Here is a 17038-nt window from a genome sequence, read left to right as displayed (position 1 = left end):
TGTGGGTGAGGTGGGGGGGAGGGGGTGGTGCAGTGATGGGGGTGGTATGACTGGGAGAGGGGGTGTGCTGTGTGGGTGGGGGGGGGAGGGGATGGTGCAGTGATGGGGGTGGGTATGACTGGGAGAGGGGGTGTGCTGTGTGGGTGGGGGGAGGGGGGATGGTGCAGTGATGGGGTGGGTGTGACTGGGAGAGGGGGTGTGCTGTGTGGGTGAGGGGAGGGTGGTGCAGTGATGGGGGTGGGTGTGACTGGGAGAGGGGTGTGCTGTGTGGGTGGGGGGGGAGGGGATGGTGCAGTGATGCGGGTTGGGTATGACTGGGAGAGGGGGTGTGCTGTGTGGGTGAGGTGGGGGGGGGGTGGTGCAATGATGGGGTGGGTGTGACTGGGAGAGGGGGTGTGCTATGTGGGTGAGGGGAGGGGGATGGTGCAGTGATGGGGGTGGGTGTGACTGGGAGAGGGGGTGTGCTGTGTGGGTGGGGGGAGAGGGGGTGGTGCAGTGATGGGGGTGGGTATGACTGGAGAGGGGGTGTGCTGTGTGGGTGAGGGGAGGGTGGTGCAGTGATGGGGTGGGTGTGACTGGAGAGGGGGTGTGCTGTGTGGGTGGGGGAGAGGGGGTGGTGCAGTGATGGGGGTGGGTATGACTGGGAGAGGGGGTGTGCTGTGTGGGTGAGGGGAGGGGAGTGCAGTGATGGGGGTGGGTGTGACTGGGAGAGGGGGTGTGCTGTGTGGGTGAGGGGAGGGGAGTGCAGTGATGGGGGTGGGTGTGACTGGGAGAGGGGGTGTGCTGTGTGGGGTGGGGGAAAAGGGGTGGTGCAGTGATAGGGGTGGGTGTGACTGGAGAGGGGGTGTGCTGTGTGGGTGAGGTGGGGGGGGGGAGTGCAGTGATGGGGGTGGGTGTGACTGGGAGAGGGGGTGTGCTGTGTGGGTGTAGGGGTGGGTGTGACTGGGAGAGGGGGTGTGCTGTGTGGGTGGGGGGGGGGAGTGCAGTGATGGGGTGGGTATGACTGGGAGAGGGGGTGTGCTGTGTGGGTGGGGGGGGGAGTGCAGTGATGGGGTGGGTATGACTGGGAGAGGGGGTGTGCTGTGTGGTGGGGGGGAGAGGGGATGGTGCAGTGATGGGGGTGGGTGTGACTGGGAGAGGGGGTGTGCTGTGTGGGTGGGGGGGAGGGGGTGGTGCAATGATGGGGGTGGGTGTGACTGGGAGAGGGGGTGTGCTGTGTGGGTGAGGTGGGGGGGGAGTGCAGTGATGGGGGTGGGTGTGACTGGAGAGGGGGTGTGCTATGTGGGTGATGGGGGTGGGTGTGACTGGGAGAGGGGGTGTGCTGTGTGGGTGAGGTGCGGGGGGGGGAGTGCAGTGATGGGGGTGGGTGTGACTGGGAGAGGGGGTGTGCTGTGTGGGTGAGGTGGGGGGGGAGGGGATGGTGCAGTGATGGGGGTGGGTATGACTGGGAGAGGGGTGTGCTGTGTGGGTGAGGTGGGGGGGGGAGTGCAGTGATGGGGGTGGGTGTGACTGGGAGAGTGGGTGTGTGCTGTGTGGATGGGGGGAGGGTGTGGTGCAGTGAAGGGGTGAGTGTGACTGGGAGAGGGGGTGTGCTCTGTGGGTGATGGGGGTGGGTAGTGCAGTGATGGGGATAAGTGTGACTGGGAGAGGGGGTGTGCTGTGTGGGTGAGGGGGAGGGGCAGCGAGGCGGGAGGGGATGGGTCGCTCACTTCGGGAATTGACTTGAATTGAATTTATTGTCACACCGAGGCATTTGTCGTGCAAGCAATACCGGCAGATCACAGAGTTAAAAGGAGCATAGATAGTAAATAATAGGGAAAGTGAGTTGGAAGGCTACCCTGGGAGGTGGGGTTGGAGGTCATGCCCAGGGGTTAGAGGGCAAGCACAGGCACCAGGCGGTGAGTTTAGAAAGGAGAGGGTTGGAAGCAGGTAGTGTTTGTGTGGATATCTGTGCTTTGCTGAGCCCACTGTTTTCCCTTGGCAGGTTCACGTTACACCCCAGTGTGAGCCTGAAGCATGTGGTGGAACAGTGCCCAGCCTATCTGACTGGTGCTGACCTATACTCCCTCTGCTCTGACGCCATGATGGCAGCCCTCAAACGCAAGATCAGCCACATCCAGCAAGGTTTGTCTCAATCCAACCCCCCCCGCACCCCATTGCCCTCTCTACCCATTGCCCCCCACACCATACGCACCCCCCACCACCCCATTCTCCCCAACCCCAACCACCACACCCTCATCTCACCATCCCATCACCCCATTTCCCATGTCTGAAATGGAATGGTTGGGGAATTGAAGTGGGTGGTGACTGGGAGGTCCAGTTGGCCCCTGTGGGCCTGGCTGAGATGCTGGGTGAACCAAAACAGGAATATGGATCGACTGTCCAGTTCTTCGAGTCTGTGGCAACACTCCATGTGACCATATCACTGCTGTCCAATGTAGTCCCCTGTTCCTGCTTTCTCCGCCTAACCTTTGATCTCTTTAGCCAAAACACAAAATATAACTCCTTCCTGAAAGCATTCAATGTTATGGGCTCAACCACATTCTGGATCAGAGAATTCCACAGCCCCCCCCGCCTCCCCTCCCCCACACTCTGGGTAAAGACATTCCCATTGCTCTCCCTCCTAATTGGCTCGCCCCATTTCCTTAGACTGTGCCCCTGGTTCTGGACTTCCTGGTCATCAGGAATATCCTTCCTGTGTTTACCCTGGGGTGTCCTGTTTGGACAGGCCTTTTTACAGATTTAAGAACATAGAACATTCCAGCGCAGGACAGGCCCTTTGGCCCTCGATGTTGCGCCGACCTGTCATACCAATCTGACAGGTTTTTATGAGATTCACCCCTCAATCTCCTGAACTCCTACACTGTAATGTTCTATGTTCTAAACTCCAGTGAATATAATCCTAACTGATCCAGTCTCTCTCCATCCATCAGCCCTGCCCTCCCAGGAATCAGTCTGGTAACCCTTTGCTGCCCTCCCTCCATCATCAGAACATCCTTCCTCAGATAAGGAGACCAAACCTGTCCACAATACTCCAGGTTTGGACAGGGGAGACCTCCAAGGCCCTGTATAATTGCAGCAAGACCTCCCTGCTCCTGGACTCGAATCCTCTCCCTATAAAGGCCCACATCCCATTTCCCTTCCTCACTGCCTGCTGTACCTGCACGCTTACTTTCAGAGACTGGGGTACAAGGACACCCAGGTGCCATTGCCCCTGCCCCTTTCCCAATCTGTCCCCATTCAGATCATCATCTGCCTTCCTGACCCTCCCCCCCCCCCCCCCCCCCAACCCCTCACATTTATCCACATTATCCTGCATCTCCCATGTATTTCCCCACTCCCTCAGCCTGTCCAAATCCCACTGAGATATCTCTGCATGTTCCTCACAGGTCACTCTCCCACCCAGCTTTGTGCTGTCTGTAAACCTGCAGAGATTACATTTAGTTCCCCACCAACATCATTCATGTATATTGTGGATAGCAGGGTCCAAGCATCGATCCCTGCTGTACCCCACTGATCCTGCTGTACCCCACTGATCCCTGCCTGCTGCTTGGAACCAGACCCATTTATTCCTACTCTTTGTTTCCTGTCTGCTAACCAGGTCACTATCCATGTCAGTACACTGCCCCCTAATCCCATGGGATTTAATATCACACATTGATCTCTCAAATGGGACATTGTCAAAAACCTTGTCTTTTTGTCACAAAGGTTTTCCAAGGGCTGAGCTGTTATATCTTACATAATAGACTATCGCATTTTTCCACCGCTGAGGTCAGACTCACTTGGCTGTAATTCCCAGTTTTCTCTCTGCCTCCCTTTTTACAAAATTGGACAACATATGAGATCCTCCAACATTCCAGAACTATTCCACGGTCTATAGAATCTTGGGAAGGTGACCTTAAGGCACTTCCTTACATAGATGTAGATGATCAGCCTCTAGATGTGGAATGTAGATGATCAGCCTCTAGGGATTAGTCATGCAGCAGACAAGAGGCCCTTTGGCCCATCCAGTCTTTGCAATCTATCTGCATTAATCAGCTTTCCAGCACTAGATCCCAAAGCCCTGAATGTTATGACACGTGAAGTGTTCATCCCCGTCCTTTTTAAAGGTTGTGAGGTTTCCAGCCCAGGCAGTGTATTCCAGGTGTGCATGACTCTGGGTGAAAGCAGTTTTCCTCCAATCCCCTCGAAATCTCCTGTCTTTCAGGTTAAAAGTATGGCCCTTCAACTAAAGGGTACAGCTGCTTTCCATTTACCCTGTCCATACCCCTCACAATCTTATACACCTCAAGTCAATGGGGGGGGGGGGGGGAAGGGGGGGGAAGATGCTGGGAGCAGCATCAGGCTGACCTGACGATGAGGTGCCAGTCTGGTGAAGATACCAAACAGGATGACTTGCCAAACAGCATAAGCTGCAAGTGGTAGACAGAGCTAAGGGATCCCACAACCAACATCCCCAATCTAAGGTCTGCAGTCCTGCCACATCCAGGTGTGAATGGGGGTGGGCAGTTAAACAACTCACTGGGGGAGGAGGCTCCACAAATCTCCCCCCCTCCTCAATGATGGAGGAGCCCAGCACATCAGGGGAAAGGAGAAAGCTGAAACTTTCACAGGAATCTTCAGTCTGAAGTGCCGAGTGTATGATCCATCTCAGCCCCCTCCAGTGGTCCCCAGGGTCACACATACCAGGCTCCAGCCAATTCGGGTCACTCCACGTGATATTAAGAAACGGTTGGAGACGCTGGATACTGTAAAGGCAATGGGCCCTGACAACATTCAAAGAACAAAGAGAATTTACAGCCCAGGAACAGGCCCTTCAGCCCTCCAAGCCTGAGCCAATCCAAATCCACTGTCTAAACCTGTTGCCCAATTCCTAACCATCAGTATCCCTCTGCTCCCCACCTTCTCATGCATCTGTCCTAATGCATCTTAAATGAATCTACCGTGCCTGCCTCTACCACCTCTGCTGGCAACGCGTTCCAGACACCCACCACCCTCTGTGTGAAGTACTTGCCGCGTGTATCCCCCTTAAACTTTGCACTTCTCACCTTGAAAGCGTGACCTCTCGTTATTGAATCCTTCACCCTGGGAAACAGCTTGTCTCTATCCACCCTGTCTATACCCTTCATGATTTTGTAAACCTCAATCAGGTCCCCCCTCAATCTCCTTTTTTCTAGTGAAAACAAACCTAACCTACTCAACCTCTCTTCATAGCTAGCACCTTCATACCAGGCAACATCCTCGTAAACCTTCTCTGCACCCTCTCCAAAGCGTCCACATCCTTTTGGTAATGTGGCACCCAGAACTGTACACAATATTCTAAATGCGGCCAAACCAATGTCTTGTACAATTTTAACATGACCTGCCAGCTCTTATACTCAATACCCCGTCCAGTGAAGGCCTTCTTGACCACTCTATCCACCTGTGCAGTAACCTTCAGGGTACAATGGACCTGTACTTCCAAATCTCTCTGCCCATCAACTTTTCCAAAGGCTCTTCCATTCATTGTATAATTCGCTGTAGACTTAGACTTACCTAAATGCATCACCTCTCATTTGTCTGGATTGAACTCCATCTGCCACTTTTCTGCCCGACTCTCCAGTCTGTGTATATTCTCCTGTACTCTCTGACAGTCCCTTATGCTTTCTGCTACTCCACCAATCTTCGTGTCATCTGCAAACTTGCTGATCATACCAACAGTGCCCTCTTCCAGATCATTTATGTATATTACAAACAACAGTGGCCCCAATACTGACCCCTGTGGAACACCACTGGTCACCTTTCTCCATTTTGAGACATTCCCTTCAACTACTACTCTCTGTCTCCTGTTCCTTATCCACCGAGCTAGAACACCCTGCACACCATGTGACTTCACTTTCTCCATTAGTCTTTCTCAAATGCCTTACTAAAGTCCACGTACATGACATCAACAGCCCTTCCTTCATCTATCAACTTGGTCACTTCCTCGAAGAACTCTATTAAGGCACGATCTCCCCCACACAAAACCATGTTGCCTATCACTGATAAGCCCATTCTTTTCCAAATATAAATAGATCCTATCCCTCAGTACCTTCTCCAGCAACTTCCCACCACCGACATCAGGCTCACCGGTCTGTAGTTACCCGGAATATCCCTACTACCCTTCTTGTACAGGGGGACAACATGAGCAACCTTCCAGTCCTCCGGCACCTCATCTGTGTTTAAGGATGTCACAAAGATATCTGTCAAGGCCCCAGCTATTTCCTCTCTCACCTCCTGGGATAGATCCCATCCGGTCCTGGGGATTTGTCCACCTTAATAACCTCTAGCCTACCCAACACCTCTTCCCTACTTATGTCAACGTGATCCAGACTAATCAAACTTATATCTCTAATCTCAACATTCATCATGTCCCTCTCCTCAGTGAACACTGATGCCAAGTAATCATTCAGAATCTCACCCATTCTCTCAGGTTCGACACACAGCCTTCCTTCATTATCCTTTAGTGGACCAATCCTTTCTCTAGTTACCCACTTGCTTCTTGTATAAGAATAAAATGCTTTGGGATTCTCCTTAATTCTTCTCACTAAAGCTATTTCAAGACCCCTTTTATCCCGCTTGATTCCTCGTTTAAGACTTGTCCTACTCTTCCGATATTCCTCCAGGGCCCGTTCTGTTCTTAGCTGCCTGGACCTTATGTACGCTTCCCTTTTCCTCTTGGCTAGTCCATCAATTCCTCCTGTCATCCACGGTTCATGAATCTTGCCCTTCCTATCCTTTGCCTTCAACGGGACATACCTATCCTGCACTATCTTTAACCTATCTTTGAAAGCCTCCCGCATCTCAAATATGGACTTCCCTTCAAATAGCTGTGTCCAAACCACATTTCCCAAGTCCTGCCTAATTTTGATATAATTAGCCTTGGCCCAGTTTAGTACTCTTCCCTCAGGACCACTCTCTTCTTTATCTACGAGTATTCCAAAACGTACAGAATTGTGGTCACTGTTCCTAAAGAAATCCCCCACTGCAACTTCTCCCACCTGGTCTGGCTCGTTCCCCAGTACCAGGTCCAATATGGCCCCTTCCCTCGTCGGACTATTGACACACTGTTCTAGAAAACTCTCCTGGACGCTTCTAACAAACTCTACTCCATCCAGACCTCTGACGCTAAGTGTATCCCAGTCAGTGTTGGGAAAATCTCCCATCACCACTACCCTATTGCCTCTACATCGTTCCATAATCTGTTTACCAGCAATAGGACTGAAGACGTGTGCTCCAGAACTTGCTCTCCCCCAGCCAAGTTGTTCCAGTACAGTTACAACACTGGCATCTACCCGACAATGTGGAACATTGCCCAGGTATGTCCTGTATATAAAAAGCAGGACAGATCCAACCCGGCCAATTACCCCCCCCATCAGTCTCCCCTCGATCCTCAGTAACGTGATGGAAGGGGTCAGGAACAGAGCTATCAAGCAGCACCCACTCAGCAATAACCTGCTCAGTGACGCCCAGTTTGGGTTCCCCCAGGGTCACCCAGCTCCTGACCTCATTCCAGCCTTGGGTCAAACATGGACAAAAGAGCTGGATTCCAGAGGGGAGGGGAGAGGGACAGCTCTTGATATCAAGGCTGCATTCGACCGAGTGTGGCATCACGGAGCCCGGGCAAAACTGGAATCAATGGGCATCGGGAGCAAACTCTCCGCTGGTTAGAGTCACACCTGGCCCAGAGGAAGATGGTTGTGGTTGTTGGAGGGTCAGTCATCTCAGCTCCAGGACACCTCTGCAGGAGTCCCTCAGGGGAGGGTCCTAGGGCCAACCATCTTCAGCTGCTTCATCAATCACCTTCCCTCTGTCATAAGGTCAGAGGTGGGGATGTTTACTGATGATTACAGTGTTTAGTACCATCCTCAGATATTGCAGCAGTCCAAGTCCAAGTCCAAATGCAACAAGATCTGGACAATCTCCAGGCTTGGGCTGACAAATGACAAGTAACATTCGCACACACAAATGCCAGGCTATGACGGTCTCCAGTAACGAACAATCCAACCATTGATCCTTGACATTCACTGGTGTCACCATCACGGAATCCCCCACTATCAATATCCTGGGGGTTACCATTGACCAGAAACTGAACTGGACTCACCACATAAACACAGCGGCTCCAAGAGCAGGTCAGAGGCTGGGAATGCTGTGGTGAGTAACTCCCCTCCTGACTCCCCAAAGCCTGTCCACCATCTACAAGATACAAGTCAGGAGTGTGAGGGAATACTCCCCACTTGCCCTGGATGGGGGAAGCTCCAACAACACTCAAGAAGCTCAACACCATCCAGGAGAAAGCAGCCGCTTGATTGGCACCACATCCACAAACACCCCCTCCCTCCCCCACCGACGCTCAGTAGCAGCAGTGTGTACTGTCTACAAGATGCACTGCAGAAATTCACCAAAGATCCTCAGACAGCACCTTCCAAACCCAAGGTCACTTCCATCTAGAAGGACAAGGGCAGCAGGAACACCACCCCCTGCAAGTTCCCCTCCAAGCCCCTCCCCATCCTGACTGGGACAGTATCATCTTTCCTTCAAGTACAATAATGGACAAGGGAGTATACGATGGCCTTTGTATTATCGCTCGACTATTAAGAAACCTGCCTTGGAATCCCACCAGGGCAGTTGCTGGAATTTGAATTCAATAAAAGTCTGGAATCAAGAGTCTCCTGATGACCATGACACCATTGCTGATTGTCAGAAAATCTCATCTGATTTATGAATGTCCTTTCGGGACACAAATCTGCTTTCCTTACCTACTGATGCTGACATCGAACGTTACAGCGCAGTACAGGCCCTTTGGCCCTCAATGTTGCACCGAGCTCTGAAAATAATCTGATGTCCATCTAACCTACGTTGCTCAATCATTATCCATATGTATGTCCAATGCCCATTTAAATCTTCTTGCTGTCGGCGAGTTTGCTACTGTTGCAGGCAGGCCATTCCTCACCCCTACTACTCTCTGAGTAAAGAAACTACCCCCACTATCAGTCCTATATCTATCACCCCTCAATTTAAAGCTATGTCCCCTTGTGCTAACCATCACCATCTGAGGAAAAAGGCTCTCACTATCTAACCCTCTGATTATCTTACACGTCTCAATTAAGTCACCTCTCAACCTTCTTCTCTCCAACAAAAACAGCCTCAAGTCCCTCAGCCTTTCCTCTAAGACCTTCCCTCCGAACCAGGCAACATCCTGGTAAATCTCCTCTGAACCCTTTCCAAAGCTTCCACATCCTTCCGATAATGTGCAATGACTAGAACTGCAGACAATACTCCAGGTGCGGCCTGACCAGCGTCTTGTCCAGATGAAGAATGACCTCTTGGCTCTGAAACTCAATCCCCCTACCAATAAACACCAACACCCCACATGCTTTCTGAACAACCCTTTCAACCTGGGTGGCAACTTTCAGGGATCTGTGTACCAGGATACCGAGATCTCTCTGTTCATCTACACGACCAAGAATTTTACCATTAGCCCAGTACTCTGCATTTCTGTTACTTCTTCCCAAGTGAACTATCTCACACTTTTCCACATTAAACTCCACTTGCCACTTTCTCAACTCAGCTCTGCAGCTTCTCTATGTCCCTCTGTAACCCACAACATCCTTCAGCACTATCCACCACTTTGCCTACCTTAGTGTCATCTGCAAATTTACTAACCCATCCTTCTACCCAACTCCAGATCATTTATAAAAATGACAAACAACAGTAGCCCCAAAACAGATCCTTGCAGTAAACCACTGGTAACTGAGCTCCAAGATGAACATCTCCCATCAACCACCACCCTCTGTCTTCTTTCAGCTAGCCAATTTCTGATCCAAACCGCTAAATTACCTTCAGTCCCGAAACTCCGTATTTTGTGCAATAGCTTACCGTAGGGAATCTTATCAAACACCTTACTGAAATCCATATACAGCACATCAACCACTTTACCCTCATCCACCTGTTTGTCACCATCTCAAAGAACTCCATAAGATTTGAGAGACATGACCTACGCTTCACAAAACCACGTTGACTGCCCCTAATCAACTTATTCCTTTCCAGATGATTATAAATCCTATCTCTTATAACCTTTTCTAATTACCTACAACTGAAGTAAGGCTCACTGGCCTATAATTACCAGAATTGTCTCTACTCCCCTTCTTGAACAAGGAAACAACATTTGCTATCCTCCAGTCTTCTGGCACTATTCCTGTAGACAATGACGACATAAAGATCAAATCCAAAGGGTCTGCAATCTCCTCCCTAGCTTCCCAGAGAATCCAAGGAAAAATCCCATCCGGCCCAGGGGTCTTATCTATTTTCAGATCTTCCAAAATTGCTAAGACTTCTTCTTTGTCAACCTCAATCCCATCTCATCTTGTATCTCCATATTCTCACTAACATTGCCCTTTTGCAATGTGAATACTGACAAAAAGTATTCTTTAAGCGCTTCCTCTATGTCCTCTGATTCCAAGCACAACTTTCCACTACTGTCTTTGATTGACCCTAATCTTACTCTAGTGATTCTTTTATTCCTGATATACCTATAGAAGGCCTTAGGGTTTTCCTTGACCAACAATGTCTCATGTCCCCTCCTGGCTCTTCTTAGCCCTCTCTTTAGGTCTTTTCTGGCTAACTTATAACTCTCAATCCCCCTAACTGAGCCTTCATGCCTCATCCTCACATCAGCCTTCCTCTTGACAAGAGCTTCATCTTCCTGAGGAAACCAAGGCCCCCTCTCTTGACAATGACCTCCCTGCCTCATAGGTGTATACTTATCAAGGACCTGCAGTAGCTGTTCCTTGAATAAGCTCCAGATTTGAAGAGTGTCTGTCCCTGCAGTTTCCTTCCCTATCCTATGCATCCCATCAATGAATAACAAATAAACCCAGCACAGATCCCTGTGGGCCACCACTGCACACTGGGCTCTAATCACACAAACAGCCTTCTACCACCCCCCTCTGTCTCCTGTCTTGGAGCTAATTCTGGTTCGAATTTGCCAAGTTACGCTGAATCCCATCAGCTTTTACCTTCTGTATCAGTTTCCCTGTGGGGCCTTGTTAAAGGCCGTGCTAAAATCCAGATTAACTGCGCTATCCACATCTACACACCTGGTAACCACCTTGAAACATTCCACCAGATTTGTTCAGCATGACCTCCCTCTGACAAAGCCGTGCTGACTATCCCTGAGCAAACCTTGCCTCTCCAAGTGGAGATTAATGCTCTCCTTCAGAATTCTCTCCAGTAATTTCCCTCCCACTGATGTGAGACCCATTGCCCTGTAATCCCCTGGTTTCTCTCCCACTCTCCTTGTAAAGGGGAACCACATTAGCTGTCCTCCAGTCCTCTGACAGCTTCTCTGTGCCCAGAGAGGAATTGAACATTTGGATAATTTCCTCCCTCACCACCTACAGCAGCCTGGGTTACACCTGCTCCAGATCTGGGGATTTGTCCATTTTTAACCTGCCAAAACCCCAAAAGCCTTTTCACTCCCAGTATTAGACTGCTCAAGATCCTCTGTCCCCTTCTCGGATTCTGTACCTACGCTCTGCCCCTCCTCCTCCTGAGTAAAGCCAGGTGTGAAACACTTGTTTAAAATTGTACCGGTGGCCTCTGGCTCCATGCACCGAATACCCTCTTGGTCCCTAATAGGACCTATCTCTTCCCTGGTTATCCTCTTCGTTGATATTGAATATTTTGGAATGCTCCCTAACCTTGCTCACCAGTGTTCTCATGCCCCCTCTTTGCTCTCCTCCTTCTCTCTGCACCTTCTGTACTCCTCTGGAGCCTCCATAGTTTTGCTTCCTTTGTTAAAAGCCTGTCTTTTTCCTGTTTATCCAGTCCTGAATATTCCTGACCATCCAGGGTTCTCTGGGCTTGATGCTCCTACATTTCATTCTAAAGGGAACACAGCATAGTACAGAATGGCAGTGGGCCCTGTAGCCCACGATGTTGTGCTGAACCTGACACCAAATCAAACTAATCCCTTCTGCCTGCCCTTGGTCCATCCATATCTCTCCATTCCTTGCATTTTCATGTGTTTATCTTAAATGCCCCTATTGTACCTGCCTCCACCACCACCCCTGGCAGTGTGTTCCACACTCCTATCACTCTTTTAAAAAAACTTGCCCCCTCACATCTCCTTTGAACTTTCCCTCTCACCTTAAATGCGTGCCCCTCCAGTTTTAGACTGGGGAAAAGATTCTGACCTTTAATCCTATCCATGCATCTATTAATTTTATTGGCTTCTGTAAAGTCTCCCCTCGGTCTCCGCTGCTCTAAGAAAATAACCTTGAGTGTTTTGAGCTCTCTAATTCAGGCAGCATTCTGTAAACCTCTTATGTACCCTCTCCAAAGCCTCCACATCCTTCCTATAATGTAGTGACTAGAATTGAATGCAGTATTCTAAGTGTGGCCTAACCAAAGTCTTATCAAGCTGCAACATGTCCTCAGTTCCCTGACCAATAAAGGCAAGCATGCCGAACACTTCCTTTATCACCCTGTCTACCTGCGTGACCACTTTCAGGGAGCTAGGGACTGCAACCCCAAGATCCCTCTGTACATCAATGCTGTTCAGGGTCCTACCATTAACTAAATACATTTCCTAAACATTTGATCTCCCAAAGTGCACCACCTCACACATCCCTGTGTGATCCTAAAGTACTCCTTTAGGATCGCACCCACATCCTCTTCCCTCAAGTTCCCTCTTTTATCCTGAAGTGGGCCCATGTTGAGCAACAATACAGCACACGAACAGGCCCTTCTACCTTCTAAGAGTATGCCGATACCGTTTTTGTCTTCCATACTAAAACTCTCTTTGCTTACAGGATCCATATTCCCTATTCCCTCCTTGTTCATGTATTTGTCCAAGTGTTCCTTGAGTGCTGCTGTTGTGTCTGTTTCCATCCCCTTCTCTGGCAGCACGTCCAGGCACTCACCACCCTCTGTGTGGAAAACCTGCCTCGCACATCTCTTTTAAGCTTCCCCACCCCCTCGCACTTTGAACCTGTGTCCCCTAGTAACTGACCCTTCCACCCTGGGAAAAAGCCTCATACTTTCCACTGTATCTATGCCATTCACAATCATATAAACTCCTATCAGGTCCTCCCACAACCTCCTGCACTCCAGTGAAAACAGCCTAACTGAAGATCTATAAAGCTGCAGCATAACTTGTCTACCCTTAGACTCACTGCCCCTTTCCAATGAAGGTAAGCATGCCATAAGCCTTTTGTTACTCCCTTATCTAGCTGCATTACCACCTTCAGTGGCCTGTGGACCTGCACACCCAGATCCCTCTACATACCAACAGACCTAAGGGTTCTGCCGTTCACTGTATAATTTCCACCTGTACTTGACCTTCCAAAATGCATCACCCCACATTTGTCCGGATTAAACACCACCTGCCATTTTTTTGCCCATGCCTCCAACTGATCTATATCCTGCTGTATCCCCTAACAATTCTCCTCACTATCTGCAACTCCACAACCTCACTAATTAGACCACCACGTTTTCCTCTAAATCATTTCCAGCAGAGGTCCCAGCAGTGATCCCTGTGAGTCACAGCCCTTCCACCCCTACCCTCTATCTCCTGTGACTAAGCCAGTTCTGTCTCCAGCTCACCCCTGATACCATGTGACTTCACCTTTTGTACCAGTCTGCCATGAGGGACCTTGTCAAAAGCTTGACTGAAATCCATGTGGACAACATCAGCTGCTTTTCCCTCATCAACCATCTTTGTCACCTCCTCAAAAACCTCAATTAAGTTAGTGAGGTTCAACCTCCCCCGCAAAACACCATGCTGTCTATTGCTAATACAACCATGTGCTTCGAAACACATGTAGATCTTGTCCCTGAGAATCTTTTTCAGTGATTTCCCTACCACTGAGGTAGGGAGACTGCAAGGCTCATAGGCCTTTAATTCCCTGGATGATCCCTGCTACCCTGTAATTCCCTGGATGATCCCTGCTACCCTATAATTCCCTGGATGATCCCTGCTACCCTGTAATTCCCTGGATGATCCCTGCTACCCTATAATTCCCTGGATGATCCCTGCTACCCTGTAATTCCCTGGATGATCAATGCTACCCTTCTTAAACAATGGGACAGCACTGGCTATTCTCCCGTCCTCTGGGACCTGACCTATTGTCAAAGAGGATACAGGATACACTCACCGATATCATTTTAGAGACATAGGAGTAGGTCAGTACCCCCCATTGAGCTGCTTCTCAGGTCCAGGAGGAGGCCATGCAGTCTGTTGGATCTGCTGCTCAAGGCCAGGACAGGCCATTGAGGCAGTTTCACTGAGCCAGGAGTAATATAACCTGGCTGTGACCCAGGAATATGGGGAGGTGATCCGGTGTTCCAGGAGCAAGTGTGCAATGGCTGAAGTGGAGTGAAGAACACATTGTGTTCAGGGGCAGAAGGGGGAGGGGGATAATCTCCTTCCAAACAGCAGACTGAGACTCCCAGTGGTATAGTGAGGGGGTGCTGCCCTGCGCTCTAGAGGTAAAGGCTTCTGGTATCAACCAGTGAAACCTTTTCAAAAAGAAATATCCGTCATTTCCGTTAGAGTCATCGAGATGTACAGCATGGAAACACACCCTTCGACCCAACCAGATATCCCAACCCAATCTAGTCCCACCTGCCAGCACCCGGCCCATATCCCTCCAAACCCTTCCTATTCATATACCCATCCAAATGCCTCTTAAATGTTGCAGTTGTACCAGCCTCCACCACATCCTCTGGCAGCTCATTCCATACACGCACCACCCTCTGTGTGAAAAAGTTGCCCCTTAGGTCTCTTTTATATCTTTCCCCTCTCACCCTAAACCTATGCCCTCTAGTTCTGGAGGAGAAAGTGAGGACTGCAGATGCTGGAGATCAGAGCTGAAAATGTGTTGCTGGAAGAGCGCAGCAGGTCAGGCAGCATCCAAGGAGCAGGAGAATCGATGTTTCGGGCATCAGCCATTCTTCAGGAAGGCAGCAACACATTTTCACCTCTAGTTCTGGACTCCCTGACCCCAGAGAAAAGACTTTGTCTATTTATCCTATCCATGCCCCTCATGATTTTGTAAACCTTTATAAGGTCACCCCTCAGCCTCCGACACTCCAGGGAAAACAGCCCCAGCCTGTTCAGCCTCTCCCTATAGCTCAAGTCCTCCTACCCTGGCAACATTCTTGTAAATCTTTTCTGAACATTCTCAATTTTGGCAACATCTTTCCGATAGGAAGGAGACCAGAATTGCACGCAACAATGGCCTAACAGTGGCCTAACCTTACTGTTTGTGGGATCCTGCTGTGCATATATTGGGCGCATGTTTTCCTGCATTCCAGCAGTGTGTCGATTTCCCAAAGTGCCACACTGACTGTACTCTCGGAGGTAGATATTGGGGGTGAGTGGGCTCTGTGTGTGTGTGTGTGTGTGTGTGTATATATATACATGGCTGCAATGATTTCTTCCCCATACCCTGCCAGGAGTGGACACTGAGACCTCGGAGCTTGTCCTGCTGCCTGATGACTTTAAGAAAGCCTTGGCCACACTGCAGCCTTCAGTCTCCCAGCACGAGCTTTCCAACTACAAACAGATCCAACAGAAACTGACAGCCACATGACAGATTCCCAGCTACAGCCGGATGGGAACAGGAACAGCCAACTGGGGAAGCATCTGGATGGGAGTTTGGGAAGCCTCGGTCTGAATGCACATGGGTGTATAGTTTAGCCAGCATTTGGATGTGCAAGCAATGTCTGGAAGAGACTGATAACAAGGAACATTGGAGGAGCAGGATTTTGGGTGGGAGCAGGTCTACAGAGGGTGGATATTCCACTTGGGAACAGGCCCTGGCTGTAAATGATGATAATCTGCATAGTAACAAGATTGTAGCTCTGTGCCTGGGAACAGGAGGAACACCACTTTGTACAGCACCGGGGCTAGATCAAGGCACCAGCTTGGGACAAGGCACAGTGTTTGAGGAACTCAGTGTAGGAATATGTAAGTTTTAGTATTGAAAGACACCTCAGGATGAGAGAGCACATCTGAACATGAATAAAGTCAATAATAAAGGAGTGCAATTTGGCGAAAATGTGGATGGAATTTGCAAGACTTGAGGGAAAGACCTGGCTGGGGCTGTGTCCAGAAGCATTAATATCTTGATAGGTACAGGAGCAGTTTTGCAGTTAGTCAGTTCCACATCTGCAAATATAGAACTTGGATTTCACCACCGACGCTCAGTAACAGCAGTGTGTACTATCTACAAGATACACTGCAGAAATTCACCAAAGATCCTCAGACAGCACCTTCCAAACCCACAACCACTTCCATCTAGAAGGACAAGGGCAACAGATACATGGGAATACCACCCCCTGCAAATCCCTCTCCAAGCCCCTCCCCATCCTGACTGGGAAATACTTCACCGTTCCATCACACTCACTGGATCAAATGGCTACAATTCTCTCCCTGAGGGCATTGTGGGTCTACCCTACAGCACACGGACTACAGCGGTTCAAGAAGGAAATCAGTGTTTAACTTTTGAAAATATTATTTTCAGGAAGCTGAAGTTTGCTTTTACCTGGAAAGCTTATAAATGATAAAATTCTGGTCAAGGAGATGTCTCTCTTAGTCTCTTTTGTTCTCCTTGAGTAATTCATAATCTGGAGAAAATCAAAGGGTTCTTGGTTCATGAAATAATCACAATTGCGAAGGACAAAGTTCAACATGGAAGACTTGAAAGACAGCAACTTGAGACCGAAACTGAGTAAACTGAAATGTTGAGAGACAGAGAACTGTGCAGGAGATCAGAGGTTCAAATTCAAGGGTCAAATAAAATAATCCAGGAAGCATTCCAAATGCAGGTTTTCAGCTCAGCAATTTGGAGTTGTATTCAGATGTACAGCAGACTCCCGACCCCGTGTGAGGGAGCAATGCTTACTCCTGGTCTCTGAATGCCAGCAAGGAGTCATCAAAGAGAAATCAGAGAAGGCCACAGGAAAGTCGTTTGACTAAAGTCATGTTTCTTTTCGATCTTGTGCATGGTGA

General features: G+C 49.6%; 1 long non-coding RNA gene across 1 annotated transcript; it reads left to right on the top strand.

Moving 5' to 3' along the window:
- Positions 1–1983: 1983 nt before the first annotated feature.
- LOC140455334 (uncharacterized) lies at positions 1984–16608 on the top strand. Its single transcript, XR_011952820.1, has 2 exons — positions 1984–2124; positions 15481–16608. It is a non-coding gene; the product is annotated as an uncharacterized lncRNA (long non-coding RNA).
- The last annotated feature ends 430 nt before the right edge of the window (positions 16609–17038 follow it).

The sequence above is a fragment of the Chiloscyllium punctatum genome, chromosome 3 (assembly GCF_047496795.1).
Source record: "Chiloscyllium punctatum isolate Juve2018m chromosome 3, sChiPun1.3, whole genome shotgun sequence".
NCBI lineage: Eukaryota > Metazoa > Chordata > Chondrichthyes > Orectolobiformes > Hemiscylliidae > Chiloscyllium > Chiloscyllium punctatum.
This window is presented reverse-complemented; position numbering and strand designations above follow the sequence as displayed.